Below are 17757 nucleotides of genomic sequence, written 5' to 3'. Positions count from 1 at the left end.
GGGGTCTCGCATATCAAATATGCAGCGTCCTTATCTTTTATTTAACTTGTGGGGGGCTGGGGGGAGTTGGGGGCGAAAGTTTATGCTCTTGGTTCTATTGGTCTCTATTTGGGTGACGGTAAGTCTGTCTACCTGTCTGTCTATTTGTCTGTCTGTGTTTTGTTTCAGGAGTGTCTGGTCCTGTTCTGAAGGACACCTAAAGAATGTATCTTACTAGGAGATGTAATGAATAGGTAGATTTTTGAAGTTTATATATATATATCTATATATATATATATATATATATATATATATATATATATAGATATATATATATATATATAAATATATATATATTATATATATATACATATATATATATATATATATATATATATATATATATATATATATATACACACACACACACACACACACACACACACACATATATATATATATATATATATATATAATATATATATATATATATATATATATTACTTTATTCCCTAAGGAAAAGAAAGAAAAAACTAGAACAGGGTTCGGGTCAAGGTTCACCACTGCCTCCATGCTTTTGTGAAAGGAAAAAGTAAACAATAGTCATTATGTAAACTATGCCAAGTGCGTCCTTTTAGTCGTCTTAAAAAAAATGAAGCCATATAATGTGAATTATTCTGCTCGAATTGCGCTCTTTCACTCATTAAAGGAAAGTGCAAATGAAGTTAAGTGCTTTATTAGTAAACTTAACCAAACTCAAATTGCAATATTTGTAGAGTTTTTAACTCGTGATGTAATTATGGACGAATTTGATTTACAATAACAATTGATATTTTTTATTTTCAGCCTTAGTATTGTATTAGACTTCTTTTTGAGTATTTTTGTAGGAATATTAAAAAAAAAGGGGGGAAAAAAAAAAGGGGGGGGGGTTGCCTTTTTTATGCCTTCATTTAATTGGAATTCTCTCTCTCTCTCTCTCTCTTTCTTTCTTTCGATTAAAGAGTTGAAACAAGTTTGGTAGAATTTTCTCTCTCTCTCTTGATTAAAGAGTTGAAACAGAAGTTTGGTAGAATTTCTCTCTCTCTCTCTCTCTCTCTCTCTCTCTCTCTCTCTCTCTCTCTCTCTCTCTCTTTTTTCAATTAAAGAGTTGAAACAAGTTTGGTAAAATTTCTCTCTCTCTCTCTCTCTCTCTCTCTCTCTCTCTCTCTCTCTCTCTCTCTTTCTTTCGATTAGAGTTGAAACAGAAGTTCGGTAGAATTTCTCTCTCTCTCTCGATTAAATGGTTGGAGCAGTAGTCTGGTAAAATTTCTCCTCTCTCTCTCTCTCTATCTATCCGATTTTTTTATCTGATTTTTTAAATCAATTTTCTTGCTCTCCTTCGTTTGACTTCACTGTGGTTTTCTTGTTTCTCTCTAGATCGTCTAATTTCCGCTTTTTGGTTTCCTCACTTCGTCTTGGTAACCAGTCTTCTTCTGGTGTCCAGTCTTCTTCCTGTGTCCAGTTCTTCTTTTCTTCCTTTATATAGTCTTCTTCCTGTGTCCAGGTCTTCTTCCTGTGTTCAGGCTTATCCTTGTGTCCAGTCGTTCTTTCCTGTTGTCCAGTCTTCTTTCCTGTGTTCCAGTCTTCTTCTGTGTCCCGTCTTCTTCCTGTGTCCAGTATTCTTCCTGTTGGCAGTTCTTCTTCCTGTGTTCCCGGTCCTCTTTCCTGGGGTGGCAGTCTCTCTTCCTGTGTCCAGTCTTCCTTAGTGTCCAGTTTCTTTCTTTCGTGGTCCAGTCTTCTTCCTGTGTTCCAGTCTTCTTTCTGTCGTCCAGCTCTTCCCCTGTGTTCCAGTCTTCTTTCTGTGTCCAGTATTCTTTCCTGTGTGCCAGTCTTCTTTCTGGGCCAAGTCTTCTTCCTGTTGTCAAGTCTTGCTTTCTGTGTCCCAGTATTCTTCCTGTGTCCGTCTTCTTTCCTGTGTCCAGTCTTTCGTTACCTGTGTCCAGTTCTTCTTTCCTGTTTCAGTCTTCTTCCTTGTCCAGTCTTCTTGCCTGTCCAGTCTTCTTCTGCGTCACAGTCATTCTCCTATTATCTAGACTTCTTTCCTGTGTCCAGGCTTCTTCCTCTTATCCTAGTCTTCTTCCTGTGTCAGTCTTCTTCCTCTTATTAAGTCTCTTCCTGTGGTCCATTCTTCTTCCTCTTATCCCTAGTATTCTTTCTGTGTCCAGTCTTCTTCCTTCTTAATTCTAGTCTTCTTTCTGTTCCAGTTTTCTTCCTCTTATATTGTTCTCGTCCTGTGTCCAGTCTTCTTCCCTTATCTAGTATTCTTCTGTGTCCAGTTTTGCTTCCTTCCTATTATTAGGCCTTCCCTTCTGGTACCAGTCTTCTTCCTCTTTATCTAGTCTTCCTTCCTGATACAGTCTTCTTCCTCTTATTTTAGTTCCTTATTCCTGTGTCCATTCTTCCTTCTATTATTTCTAGTCTTCTTTTCCTGGTGGTCCAGGTCTTCTTCCTATTATCTAGTTCTTCTTTCCTGTGTCCAGTCTTCTTCCTTCCTAAATCTTAGTTTCTTCCTGTGTCCCAGTCTTCCTTTCCTGTGTCCATTCTTCCTGTGCCAGTTTCTTCCTTTCTGTCTCCAGTCTTCTTCTGTGTCAGTATTCTTTCTGTGTCCGTTCTTCCTTCCGTGTCCAGTCTTCTTTCTGTGTTCCAGTATTCTTTCTGTGTTCCAGTCTTTTCTGTGTACGTCTTCTTCCTCTTAATCCTAGTCTTTTCTTCCTGTGGCCAGTCTATCTCGAGTCCAGTCTTCTTCGTGTCCAGTTTCCTCCTCTTATTCTTAGTCTTCTTCCTGTGTTCCAGTTTCTTCCTCTTATCTAGTTCTTCTTCCTGTATTACAGTTTTCTTCCTCTATTCCTAGTTCTTCTTCCTGTTTGGTCCAGTCCTTCTTCCTTTCTATTCTAGTCTTTCTTTCTGTGCCAGTCCTTCTTCCTTCCTTATTCCTTAGTTTCCGTCCTTCCTTTTCCATTGTGTCCAGTTTCTTCCCTTCTAATTCTAGTTCTTCCTCCGGTTTGTTCCAGTCTTCTTCCCTGTGTCCAGTCTTCTTTCTGTGTCCAGTCCTTTCTTTCTGTTTTTTTTCCTCCAGTCTTCTTCCATGTGTCCAGTCCTTCTTTCGTGCCAGTCTTCTTCCTGTGTCCCAGTTTTTTTTTCCTTTTTCTTTCCTGTGGGTCAGTCTTCTTCCTGTGTACAGTCTTCTTTTCTGTGTCAGTCCTTCTTCCTTCTTATCTAGTTCTTCCTGTGTCCAGTATCTTCCTGTGTCCAGTCTCTTCCTGTGTCCAGTCTTCTTCTGTGTCCAGTCTTCTTCCTGTGTCCAGTTCTCTTTTCTGTGTCCAGTCGTCTTCTGTGTCCACCGGTCTTCTTCCTGGTTGTCCAGTCTTCGTTCCTGTGTCCAGGTCTTCTTTTCTGTGTCCAGTCTTCTCCTCTATCCTAGTCTTCTTTCACTGTGTCAGTATTCTCTGTGTCAGTTTCCTTTTCTTGTTCCAGTCCTCTCCAGTACAGTCTTCTTCTGTGTCCAGTCTCTTCGGTCCAGTCTTATTCCTGAGTCCAGTTCTTCCTCTGTCCAGTCTTCTTCCTCTTATCTAGCTCTCTGTGTCCAGTCTTTCCTCGTCTATCTAGTCTTCTTCTGTGTCCAGTCTTCTTCCTCTTATCTAGTCTTCTTCCTGTGTCCAGTCTTCTTCCTCTTATCTAGTCTTCTTCCTGTGTCCAGTCTTCTTCCTCTTATCTAGTCTTCTTCCTGTGTCAGTCTTTTTCTTCCTCCTTATTTAGTCTTCTTTCTGTCCCAGTCTTCTCCATCTTATTCTAGTCATTCTTCCTGTGTCCATCTTCTTCTCTATCTAGTCTTCTTCCTGTGTCCAGTCTTCTTCCTCTTATCTAGTCTTCTTCCTGTGTCCAGTCTTCTTCCTCTTATCTAGTCTTCTTTCTGTGTCCAGTCTTCTTCCTCCTCTGTCCTAGTCTTCTTCTGTGTCCATTCTTCTTCCTATCTAGTCTTCTTCCTGTGTCCAGTTTTTCTTAGCTCCTCTCTTAGTCTTCTTCCTGTGTCCAGTCTTAATTCATTCGTGTCCAGTCTTATTTCTTATCTAGTCTTCTTCCTGTGGTCCAGTCTTCTTCCTGCGTCCAGTCTTCTTCCTCTTATCTAGTCTTCTTCCTGTGTCCAGTCTTATTTCTGTGTCCAGTCTTCTTCCTCTTATCTAGTCTTCTTCCTGTGTCCAGTCTTCTTCCTGTATCCAATCTTCTTCCTCTTATCTAGTCTTCTTCCTGTGTCCAGTCTTCTTCCTCTTATCTAGTCTTCTCCTGTGTCCAGCCTTCTCCCTCTTATCTAGTCTTCTTCCTGTGTCCAGTCTACTTCCTCTTATCTAGTCTTTTCTTCCTGTGCCAGTCTTCTTCCTCTTATCCTTAGTCTTCTTCCTGTGTTCAGCCTAACCTATTCTCCTAGTCCGTTCTTCCTCCCTGTCCGGGAGTCTTCTTCATCGTGTCCAGTCTTCTTCTGGGTTATCTAGTCTTCTACCTGTATACGTCTTCTTCCTGGTGTCAGTCTTCTTTCCTGTGTCCAGTCTTCTTCTCTGTCAGTCTTTCTATCCGTCAGTCTTCTTCCCCGGTTATCTATTCTTCTTCCTAGTACTTCATAGTCTTCTTCCTGTGTCCAGTCTTCTTTATCTCCAGTCTTCCTACCTGTCCCATTCTTCCTGTCAGTCTTTCGGTATCCAGTTTTTCTTCCTCCTGTATTCATGCAATTCTTCCTTCCTGTCCGAGTCCCCTCCTTTTGGTCCTCGTCTCCTTGTGCCGTCCTTTGCAGACCTTCTTGCTTCTCTCCTCCTCTTTCCCTCAGTCCTTGGCGGAAGGCTCTGTTGTCGAGAGGCTGAATCTAAGACGCTTGGTGCTGATGGTTGGTTTGAGAAGCTGACGGAAGCTTCGATTCTTCTCTTGTGGATTTCGAAGTCTTCTTCCTTCCTTGGAGACAGACGGAGGCAATTGGGATTCTTTAGCAATTTGAACAGTGAAGATCTCTGTGGCTGTATTCGACGGAGCCACAGCTCTGCAAGAGTGGCTTCAGATTCTTTCGAAGTCTTTCTCCTTCCTTGGAGGGCAAGACGGAAGACTGTGTTCGTTCGTCCTTCGTCCTCCTCCCCGTGTGCTTGAAGGGCGAGTTTCATTTTGGGATTCTTGAGGATTTGGGAAGCCTTTCTCCCTCTGTTTCTCGTAAGTAGTCATATTCTCGCTCTTCCTCTGTAGTAGTTCCAGTATCAAATCCTCCTTTTGGTCCTCGTCTCCTTGTGACGTCCTTTGAAGACCTTCATGCAATCTTCATCCACTTTCTCTTAGCCCTTGACGGCAGACCCTGTTGTCGAGAGGCTGAGTCAAAGACGCTTGAGAGCTGATGGTTGTATTTTTTTGAAGAAGCTGACGGAAGCTTCGATTCTCTTGTGGATTTCGAAGTCTTCCTTCTTCCTTGAAGACAGGACGGAGACAGTGTGTTCGTTCGTTCGTTCGTCCTTCGTCTTCCTTCCTTCGTGTCTTGAAGGGCGATTTCCCTTTGGGATTCCTGAGGATTGCAGAAGCCTTTCTCCTCTGTTCGTAAGTAGGAATCTCCTTTTCCTCACTCTTTCTCTGTAGCAATTTGAGCGGAGAAGATCTCTGGGGCAGGATTCGACGGAGCTGTGGCTCCGTCGAGGATAACAACATCTCCAGAGATCTTCAAGTTTAAATGCTCAAGAATTCCAAGGTGAAGGCGCTCTTTCTGGACACACACAGAGAGGATGCCGAACGAACGAACGAACATATTGTCGCCGACTGGGATCCAAGTGGAAGGGAGGGACGTCGATATTAAAAATAAGACTGAATTAATTATTTCGTTTTTGATTTTTTTATGAATTGCTTTTTGACTTTGCAATAAGCTAGGTCAGAGTTAATTATGTTAAGCAATTATGAAAAGGATAAGATGAAAGGCGAACATGGCTAATAAACAAGAATAACGGGAATAGTCAAATAAAGCAGATTAATACACACACACGCACACACACACACACACACACACACACACACACACATATATATATATATATATATATATATATATATATATATATATATATATATTGTCGATTTAAATATTCATTAATATTACGTATCCGAGAGAGTATAGACCTAGACTAATCATGTGGGAAAATCAGAAGTCCAGTTTAGGCCCACTAAATGTGTCATGCAAATTATTTTATTGATCAAAGGACAAAATTAGTTTAATTAAACATCGTTTTCAAAGAATGTTAACGCCTTGATGTATTATTTATCGGCTGTAGGAGACGAAATGACAACACCCCAGTGCAGTACGATACGTTGAGTAAAGACTCGAGCGGCAGCAAAGCCAACTTCAAAATGCTTCGGTATGCTGTCACGAAGCTAGAGTTGAGAATAAAATTAGAAATCGTGGACCCATCGGTATATATTTACCTTACTTTGCAAAATAATTATCTTTAATACGTTGAATAAGTCTACTCAATTCTAATGTAATTTATTTCAAGTATGTTATTTATTGTTATTTATTGTTACGTAAATAATCTGGCACCTGCATACGGCAATATTTCCTTAACGAACAATAAATTAAGAAACTACGCCAATTCTTCGTTGGCCGTCTGTACATATTATTACTATAGACTGCTTATCATGTAAGTCTGTATCCTTTTCTTTGTTACAAGAGGTAATAGCTACAGTTTGCACTTTATTACAGCACATAGTACGTATTGTATAATTTAAACCATGTGATGTGTTAAACCCGGTAACTGATATCTAGAATTATCCTAGTACTAAACACGGCGAAGTACATTTGAATCTTGACGCCCCAATCCCAGTGGCAGTTGTTTTCGCAGGAACGTTCTTTGCAGCCCGTGCAGAGTTACCTAGCAATTGCCTTGAATTACCTATCTTAGTACAGGGTGTCCATAAGGTCCCAGTACTAATACAAGTATTTATTGCTCGGAAACAGTTTAACAGGGTAATGCAGTTGTTTGTAGAATGTTCTACATTTCCTCAAGTTTACATTCAGAGCACTTCATGTTCTTGCCACACTTCGTAAACGCATTGTTAAAGTTGTGCGTATGGAGGGAGATGGAATATCGTCTCGAGTCTCGACATTGTAAGGGCAACTGGAGATGCACATGTGGAATGTATTGCATGAAATGCTCTGAATATAAACTTGATGGAATGTAGAACATTCTACAAAAAACTGCATTAATCTATATTATACGGCTTCTGAGCAATAAATACTTGTAATGGTACTGGGACTTTGTTCTTGGTTCCTAAACGCTCATTCCACAAACACAGTTGCGGGCACACTACACTGTTTATGAGGTGCAAAACTTTCCCTTAATTGTTTACTCATTATTTAGTTTCTTTACTTTGTTACTCCAAAATGTTTATTTTAATTCATCTCTATTATCCTTTTTTACATTAAAATTAACCCCGAAAAATTACATAAATTTAAAAATTAAATATAATACATTTTCTACTCTAAGTGCTCACTCCACGAGCACAGTTGCGGGCACACTACACTGTTTGAGCTGCAAAGCTTTATTCCCTTAATCATTTCCTCATTATTTAGTTTATTTACTTTGTTACTCCAAAATGTTTATTTTAATTCATCTCTATCATCCCTTTTTTGCAACAAAATTAAACCCGAAAAATTGCAGATGTTTCTGAAGTAGATACAATCCAATATTTCTACTTTACTTTTAAGCCAACTCTTTCATTTCTTTCTCTTTATAACTGAGGGAGACCCGTGCTACATAGCTTCGACATCCATCGCTTTCCAGGTTAAGAACATTCTTAATTTTGAGGGCTATCCTTATATATTCTCCCGGTTTTCTGTTAGGGGACGTAACCTTAATTATATGTCCTGATTTGTATTTTGTAACGATTTACACATGAATAAATGTTCGGTGGTGTCCTCCTTCGCTCTGCATATTTCACAGACCTCGTCCTTAAATTTGCCCCGAAAGTTAGCCTTTAAGTTCAACATATTCAGTCTGGGTTTCATTATGATACAGGCTTGTTTCCAGTCCCCTTGTGTGCTCGTTTTCCTCGAAATTGTCTTATGAATCTAAACTTCTTTATGGACACCCTACATTACCACTCTTAACTTAATAGCAAAGGTTGAAGGAGTCTAGGTTTTAGGTAGCTGAAGTATGCGTGACCCTTGCTGCTGCTGCTGTCGTAATAGTACTACTGTTTAAACCGTCCTTTGCCTATGTAGTTCTACATAGGCCCTGGCTTCTAGAACAGTCTTTGCGGAAAAAGAGTTTGGTTTATTGAGAAGGATATTTTCATGTCTAAATGGGATCATTCCTGTTTGGGGGTCATACCAATCAGTGTAACTCAAACGGTTCCTTGTAGGCATTACTTATGGTGCCTTGCAGCGTCTCCTCAGGCTTTTAATAGCTGAAACTCCTTTCATTCCTTTTGCCATACCTCTGTTCATATGCCCTTTCTTCCATCTTACTTTTCATCCTCTCCTAACAATTTTCATAGTGTAATTGGCAAGTTTATCTTCTGTTACACCTTAAAAACTTTTTTACTCTTAGTTTTCACTTTTTAGAGTTGAATGACCTCTCAAGCCTTATGCGTAAGTTTTATATTACATTTACCAAGACCAACACGTTTTTGGTCCAGGAAAAGTTAGGTGAAGATGTATTGTGAGGACTGGTAGACGAGGAGAGTGAGCGAACTAACTGTGTTTGGTGGTTGTTTGAGATTAAGCTGGCCATAATTATGCCATCACGGGCTCTTGCTCCTAGAGCAGCCCGTAGAACTTGTATCACGAGATTTATTCGTTGTTGTTTGAAATTAAGCAGGCCTTGTGTCAGCACGGGCTCTTGCTCGTAGATCAGCCCGTAGATTTATCCGGTTGTTGTTGTTGAAGATTAAGCTGGCTTTATGCCAGCACGGGCTCTTGCTCACAGAGCAGCCCGTAGGTCATTTGAATATTTGCAGGTGAAAAGGTGATTTTATAAGGATATTTGTTGCAAACTTTATTTATATCAATGGAATATGCAGGTTTTATGGTATGATTTGAAAAAGAAAGGAAAGGTGAACAGGCAAGGTTACAAACCCCTTTAAACCCTAAGGTACCCATTAGTGGAAGAAAAAGATCGATAGAAGCGAGTCCTGGCGAGTCAGAGATGGCCAGTAAGGAAAATCGAAAAAATTTATCGTCGTAGAAAAACGGAAAAAAGTACACAACTCTATGGAGTTCAAGTACCATATTTCACTTTACGATAATAGAAAAAAAAAAGCGCCGATCGTTAGCAATATGGAACGACGAAGGAAAAACGAAATATCAGTTTTAGAAATAGTAAAAACAAAAGTAGTCAACAGCTTAAGCGGTAGTTAGAGTGATAGTTGAAATATTCGGTCGTTAGACGTGAGGCGGCCGAAAAACGGAGGGGAAAGGAGGATTGTTTAGTAGTAGAAAAACAGTTATTGCTAAAAAACAGCAATTTTCGTGAATGGGCAATTTCTATTGCGGAGTTCTGAATCGAAATTCTGATCTGAGGAAATCATCTGGGAGGGAGATCCGGTTGTTGTTGTTGTTGAAGATTAAGCTGGCTTTATGCCAGCACAGGCTCTTGCTCACAGAGCAGCCCGTAGGTCATTTGAATTTTTTGGATGTGGAAAGGTGATTTTTAAGGATATGAGGGGAGCCTTTATTTATGATTCTATGGGTTATGCATGTGAGATTGTATGATTTGAAAAAGAAAGGAAAGGTGAACAGGCAAGGTTACAAACCCCTTTAAACCCTAAGGTACCCATTAGTAGAAGATAAAGATCGATAGTAGCGAGTCCTGGCGAGTCAGAGATAGCCAGTAAGGAATTAGAAAAATTTATAGTCGTAGAAAAACGGAAAAAAAAGCACATAACTCTATGGAGTTCAAGTACCATGTTTCACTTACGATAGTAGAAAAAGAAAAAGCTCCGATCGTTAGCAATAGAGATTCGACGAGAGAAAAACGAAATATTATCAGTTTTAGAAAAAGCAAAACAAAACTGAACAACAGCTTAAGCGGTAGTTAGAGTGACAGTTGAAATATTCGGTCGTTAGACGTGAGGCGACCGAAAACCGGAGGGGGAAAGGAAGGATAATGAGTAGTAGAAAAAGATAATTACCCACTAATCAGTAGGGCAATTAATGCGCGTGTCCTCTTCTATCAACACGGTACTCTGGTCCGAGGAGGAAATCTGGTAGTTGTATACTCTTGGATTGAGTATATTCAGAATGTACTTTCTTTGCCAGGGAAGTTGAATTACTTTGTCTTGCATCTATGACAATATCCTGTAGTAATTCGAAAAATTCTTGGCTGGTGAGAAGAACCTTGTTGGTGTATTTTTCATGCATCGCTAGCTTGAAAAACGCTGTGGGTAAATTGTAGGTCTGACACTCCACTTGTTTCACTGGCTTTTCCTCGGTCTGGGTTGTTGCCTCACTGTATGTGGGTCCTTCTGTCACCATTTCTTCGGTGATTTCGTCGGATTCTTCAGTTTGAGTTGCTGCCTCAACACGTAAGGCAGGAATCGATGATGCAGTGGTTGAGGGAATAAACTTAGGGGTCGGGGGGTTGGAAGGGGTTTGGGAGGTTGGAGGGAAGGAAGGGAAGGAAAGGATGAGGGGTTGGGGATGTAATGACGAGGTTTCGGGTGTTCTGCAGGGGAAGGTTGAAGAGTTTGTGGTGGAGGTGGTCGATTCGTTCTTGGATCAATACATGGTTCACATGGTGGTCGTCTTGGGGGCGATGGTTGTCGTTCTCGAGGTCTTGTTGGCGGTGGGGAAATGCCCTTCATCCTCCAGATTTTTTTCAGTCTGACAGGGCACCCCTTGAACCATGCATGATGTGACTGGTGGCAGTTTGGGCATCGGGCAACAGTGTGGCCGTTTGCTTTAAATTTGGCATGGCAAATATCAGTCTCATGCTTTTGACTACAAATACTGCAGACATGCTGGGCTGTGCACTCTCTTCAAACCTCTGGCACTTGAAACACCTAAGAGGTTCAGGAATGAAAGCTTCGGTCTTGTAGGTACCAAGGATCCCAAGGCTGATGAAGTCTGGGATTTCGCCCTTGAAAGTGGCCTCAACCTTTAAAGTTTGCTCCTCTGTTCCATCTTTGTTCTTATCGGTGCAACGTGAACCAGTCATAATTCTTGGCACTTCCAAAATTCGGTCCAAAGTGACGTACTTAGGGACCTTGCAGATCATTGCCTTTGATATCTTTGCAGCTGGATCTAAGAGAAGACATGAGGAATCCATTTTTAAGAGTTCTGCAGACTGTTCATCTTTCGGGGTAATAATAAATTCCCCTTTGAGATTCGGTCGGGCATGAAGTTTTGCAGTGGGATATTTCTTCTCAAGTGCTAGAACAGCTGCATAGGATGTTCGATCTTGCTGGGAAATTGTCCTGAATTTGGGAAATGCCTTGGTAGGTGGTGCAGAAGTCGTGGTAGGTGGAGCAGAAGTCGTGGTAGGTGGTGCAGAAGTCGAGGAATACGGGAGGTTGATGCACCTTCATAAGGGCACGCTAGAGCAATAACAACGAGATTGTCGTCGAGAGAAGACATGTCACTCCTTCACCACAAACAGTGCTACACTCACCCACTTGCCACCGGCCGTTCAAATACGTGTAATAACTCTAGCCGTAGGCCAGAATTTTCCTACAGCGCCGTAGGCCAGGTTGGCAGTAGGAAACCGGATAAGTGTAATAGGGGCTTAAGGCTGCGTGCGGACGGAAGCGTAGTGTCCGTCACGCACGCACGAACAGTAATTACGGGCTGCTCTGTGAGCAAGAGCCCGTGCTGACACAAGGTCAGCTTAATCAAAAACAACAGAACATAGTAAAAAAGGGGCAGGGCCCACGCTGTGAATATTTCCAAAGACGAAAATGCATGAATACTACTACTTAGAGGAACGGATTCCCGACATATATACATCAAAAGAAAGGGCGTAAAATGCTCTACATTTTAGTTCCCAGAAGAAAGGAGAGGACATACGGATATACAGATTTTTACAGTGGAAGGGTGACCATTCGACCGAATGTCGTCCTTACCCTATCCCTGTAACTAATACTAATATACGTTGTAATATGTAATGTCCAGCCAAGCAGGACATGACTGTTTAGGAATGGTTATGTAATATAAAAATTCTAAAAATTTAGACCTTTGGAAAAAAAAATATATGTAGTGATTCTGTGCGTTTTGCCCAAGTTCCACATAGGAAAAATACTGTGGATAAATGCTAGTCGATTGTGACATTCAGCATTAGGTAAAATTCCCAATCCCTTGGAAAAATATATGTAGTGATTCTGTGCATTTTATCCAAGTTCCATATGGGAAAAATACTGTGGATAAATGCTAGTCGACTGTGACATTCAGCATTATAGGTACAATTCCCAATCCATAACCAAAGCCTCTCTTTGTTAGAGAAGCTACGAAGTGTTGTCAGGTGTGAAGATCTGTTGCATATACAACAATGCAATAGGTGTACGTATGTCTAGGTACCATTTAATTCGTATTATACATATAATCTTGAATATACATCTGCTCTTTAATACTTATGTGATATTGGTAAGTTGTCTATATGAGACTATTCAAGGCTAGATGATTACGTTTAAATAACTAAAGTTGGTGGTTGGCGCTAAAGGGACTAACCAGGACCTTGGATCGAGATAAACCAGACATGTTATGGGCACTGTGCTATAAGATGCCTTTGGATGTAGGGACTAAATCAGCTTTCAAACGGTAACCTCATTTCTATTTGTGAGCGTTGAATAGTGGATATATTTTTTCCCCACCTGCATACTCTTTTTATGGCCATTAATTTTTTTTAACCGATTTTTTAGTAATTTCATTTTACAGTACTTATAGTGCTTCAGCATGTACTTCATTATACTTGTGAAGAGCGCTGATGGGGTTTATTGAATATGAAGATAGTTTCTACTGGGAGTTTTGAAGTGTACCCTTGACATGACTACTACGGATGCAGGCTTATTCGGACCGTGGCTGATTCGGGCCATGGCTGGTTCGGATCAGATTCGGACCAAAGTCTTGGCTGATTCGGACCATTTGCTAGGCTATTTCGGACCTTTGTTTTGGGTGATTCGGACCCATACGAGTAATTTTATATTATAGCAATAATAAAAAAGGAAACCTTTGATGAACTTTCAGGCAAGGTGGGTGTCATTGGGTCAGTTAGAGAGTTTATGAACTATGTTGACCTAACGTGGTTGCAGAGTCAGGTGTGGAAAATGGAGAACTGGTGAGTGTTTGGGCGCAGTATTTGGAGAAACAACGGTGTTGGGGGTGGGGGGTGGGGGGGGGGGGGGGGGGGGGGGGGTGGCATCATAAGCTGAAAAAAAAGAAAAAAAAAAGTAACCTCGCATCTTATTCACTTTTATCTTTAATATACTTAGAGGCAAAGGAAATACCGAATCGGGTGAATTAAACTTGTCAAAGAGGGCAAATTAAAGAGACATCAGAGAAAGCAGGCCAAGGAATTACAAGGGCGGGTAATGAAACTGTGGGAGGACTATAATGAAAGGAAAATAACAACTGATCAGCTACTGAAGAAATGTGCTCATATATACTATGCGCCAGTGTAAACCAAGGGGCTATTTTGGGTGAAATTGGGTTAATTTTGGCTTTATTTTTAGCTTTATTTTTACATTAACTATTTTGGAAATAGAGCCATATGTAACTACGAAATAAATGGTCCTAGAAACGTGAGAGGAGTGGATTTCTATTGCTTCCCCAATATATTTTCATAAGTCTTCGGATTGATTATGGATTACAAACATTGGAACAACATTATAAAACAATGTCACATATGTAATATATATATTTCATGATATATATGCACAAAATTATGAATATACACATGAATATGAGAAATTAAGTATAGATTATCAATAATCCTTCAAAAATGATTACCATTCTCTTTTTTGTAAAAAAGAAAAAAATAATTTAAACAATGTGAGGAACCGCTGGTGCAAGGTATATAGTAAAACCTTGGTAGTGTGATAATGTAGCCAGCTCGTACATAAGGGTGATGGGAGCATTGCCCTCTCGAGTAGTGTTAGCCTAGCTATTGGAGGGCGTCAATAGCCTAATCAATATGTAGTATTTGTGATTGTGATCAAATTAGTGAGGATACTAATGATATGTAATGTAATGCAGAATAATAAACTCAGTGGTGAGTTGCAATAAATGGAAAAAAAATGATAACAATAATGTCAATGATACTAATATAAAAAATAGCTTTCGGCAGCGATTCTGCTGCCTTCCTCAGAGAGAGAGACGAGAGAGGAAAGGGGGGGGAGAGAGAGGAGAGAAATGGAGGAGGAGAAGATGGAGGGAGAGAGAGAGAGAGCGAGAGAGAGAGAGAGAAGAGAAGAGAGAGAGAGAGAGAGAGAGAGAGAGTATGTGTTAGGTAGGTGTTCTTTTGTCGTTTTGTTTTATATAGGCCTATGTTATTTTATTTTACTGTCATACTCAGTTTCGTATCTTAATGTTTTTGTTTTCGAGTTTTTATTTTTTTTAATTTTTGAATTATTTTTATTTTGCTACGCTTGGTTTACATAAACATTATCTATATGTAACCTCATATCCTCAGTTTTCCGTCAGTCTCGATCTCGGCTGCCGAAAGTTACTTCTTTGAATTATAGTGTTTTAATACTTTTTCAGTTTTGTTTACTGTTTCAAATTTGATTAGGGTAATCATCCATTAGTAATCTGTCATAGCCCAAGAAATTTCGGCATTGTTTATAATATATATATACATATATATATATATATATATATATATATTATAATATTATATATCTATATATATTATATATATATTATATATATATATATATAGATATATATATATATACTATTTAATGCCCTAGATGTAATCTAGGGAAGTACGTCGGCTCCACACGGAGGTTACTCAAAGTGAGATTAGACTCTCATCGCGGCGTTAATTATAGAACAGGTGTCAAATTAACAAATCCTGAGTTTTCATGTATACGCGAGCACACAAAGAAATGTAAACATGACATGAATTACAAAGATTTTAAAATTATAGGCCAATCCCCTAACGAACAGCATTTAGCTATTTTAGAATCACTTTTCATTAAACAACTCGTTCCACAGTTAAACACGCAGTCTTCCTCAACACCTCTGTATCTCTCGTGAGTTCAAGTCGAAGCTGACCCGGCCTGAATTGTCACTCGGTCTGTGCTTTCAGCACCTTATGGTATTGACTCCTCCCTACTCTTGTACTTGCTTTTTATATTTGTTAACTTTTTAAGCTTTTAATATGTATTCCGAGTTTGTGATTTTAACTTTGTTTTATCTCTCTTTTAGCTTGATAATGGGACTTTTATGTCTTGAAACGTCGCGACAATAAAGTACAAATAATGGGAATAAAGGATTGTCCTTCACCTAGCATCGACTGATGTCTACTGGTTGATAGAACCGCCTTCAATTTTCACTATATATATATATATATATATATATATATATATATATATATATATATATATACATACACACACACACACACACACACACACACACACATATATATATATATATATATATATATATATATATATATATATATATATATATATTACATATATATATAATATATAAAACTATATGTGTGATTATTTAGTTAATATCAAGGAATTGAAAGACAAAAATATGTAACAGCACCCCTAGAATGATAGCCAGGAGCCGCCACTGCATAAGGTCCGAATCGGTCAATCATACGAAGGTCCGAATAAGCCTGGATAAAGGTCCGAATGAGCCAGTACATGGTACGAATCAGCCAAGGTCCTAATAAGCCTGTTCCCACTACAACATACAATATCATATTTTTCATGACTATACCCTTCTTGTAAAGAAGCATTTATCTGAAGGGCAAGGTACCATTCCCCATCTTGCGCCTTAATAGCAGCTATGACTTCCAAGGTCTGTCTACTTGTGGGTTGGTTGTATATTTCTTACTAATTTATATTTTGGCTTTTGTCCTGTTGTGTTGAACAATTAGTAGTACATGGTTACCAGAACAGGTCTCAACATTTGTCATTACTGCCCTACTACTCCCTCACTCTCCAGCCCCTGACCTGGTCAGAGGTAGGGTGGAGAGGAGGTTGGTGGCTGGTATTATGTTTTTTTTTTTCCATTGTTGGTTGGTTTTTGTTATCCATTGAATTTTCCTTTGTTCCTACAGAAATATAAACCATTTTCCCTCTAGGAAGATCCTTATGAGCTGGAAACAATCATTGAGCTTGGTAACTAGGTGGTCAATTGGTGGTTAAGGGTGTAGGGAGTAGGGGAAATACGTAGCTTCAATAACCTGCCATCACAAAGCACGTTTTCTTTGGCTTCTGCGAGTGAGTATATCTTGTTGCTCTCCTAACTGCTAAGCTGAACTTGAGTTTTCGTTTTGAGTTTTCTTGTTACACAAGAAATATATAGTGACATATTCGGAGAGGTGATTGCTTAAGTTGTGTGAGCACTCAACTTCTAATGGAGGTAGGATGATAGCAGCTTGGCTAAGGTAGTAGTACATTCAGGGCTGGGCATATATGTGGGTGGCGACTCAATTGAGCAACCAGTCTTAGAGCTTTGGTGGCCTAGATGTTACTCCCTTCACTTTAAGAGACCTTAGGAGTTGTTGTTCTACTGTATAAAAGGCAATGATCTGTATTTCTATAGGAAAAAATATAAAATTTTTAGTAATTTGTATTTTTCCTAGGTATACAAACTACTGCATTTTATTACATTTCCCATGTTAATTATTCCAATGTGCCTCAATGGCTGAAGGAAAGTGATAGCAACTGAGTGAAGAGTATTAATCCACTCACTTCCTGTAACAACCTGGTTATCAAGTTCAACAACACTTTCCAGCTCACGTTGAAGAATGCATTATCCTCGTAAATAAAAGGTATAATGTTGTCATTGAATGACACATTTAATTTTCATTTCCATTAAAAGAAAAGGTGTTAATTTCTTTATCATTAACTTGACTTTAGATTATGTGATTTACTAATTAATGATTAATTATTTTTAATTATAAGTGTTTTTGCTGCTGTCCCAGAAGTGTTCATAGGAGGAAACTTAAAGAATCATATTGTTCAGCTTGAAAGCAATTTACTGTCTGTGCTGCTTGACTGGTTTTATGTAGTTTACATATATAAAAATGTTGGATTTTCTTCTGTTCAGATTTGTGTGTGAGAGAGAGAGAGAGAGAGAGAGAGAGAGAGAGAGAGAGAGAGAGAGAGAGAGAGAGACCTTACAGACCTTACAGTTCGTTCGGGTTGCCCCAGGTCCCTCAGTGTGAGGCACCTCTAATGTCTACCAGAGAGTTGCTAGTACATCTTCCGGTATATTTTGCATCTTCCAATCTTGGATGGTCTGGGATGCAGTTTAGATATTTGTCGAGCTTATTCTTAAACACATCTACGCTCACTCCTGATATATTCCTCAGATGAGCTGGCAACGCATTGAATAGATGCTGCATTATCGATGCTGGTGCGTAGTGGATTTATGTCCTGTGTGCTTTCATTATTTTTCCTGGTATAGTTTTGGGCACTATTAATCTACCTCTGCTTGCTCTTTCTGATATTTTTTGTTCCATGATGTTTTCTGCTATTCCTTCTATCTGTTTCCATGCCTGAATTATCATGTAGCGTTCTCTTCTCCTTTCTAGACTATATAAT

The sequence above is a fragment of the Macrobrachium nipponense genome, chromosome 7 (genome assembly GCF_015104395.2).
Source record: "Macrobrachium nipponense isolate FS-2020 chromosome 7, ASM1510439v2, whole genome shotgun sequence".
Classification (NCBI taxonomy): Eukaryota; Metazoa; Arthropoda; class Malacostraca; order Decapoda; family Palaemonidae; genus Macrobrachium; species Macrobrachium nipponense.
The sequence above is the reverse complement of the archived record's forward strand: the minus strand, read 5'-3'. Positions refer to the sequence as shown.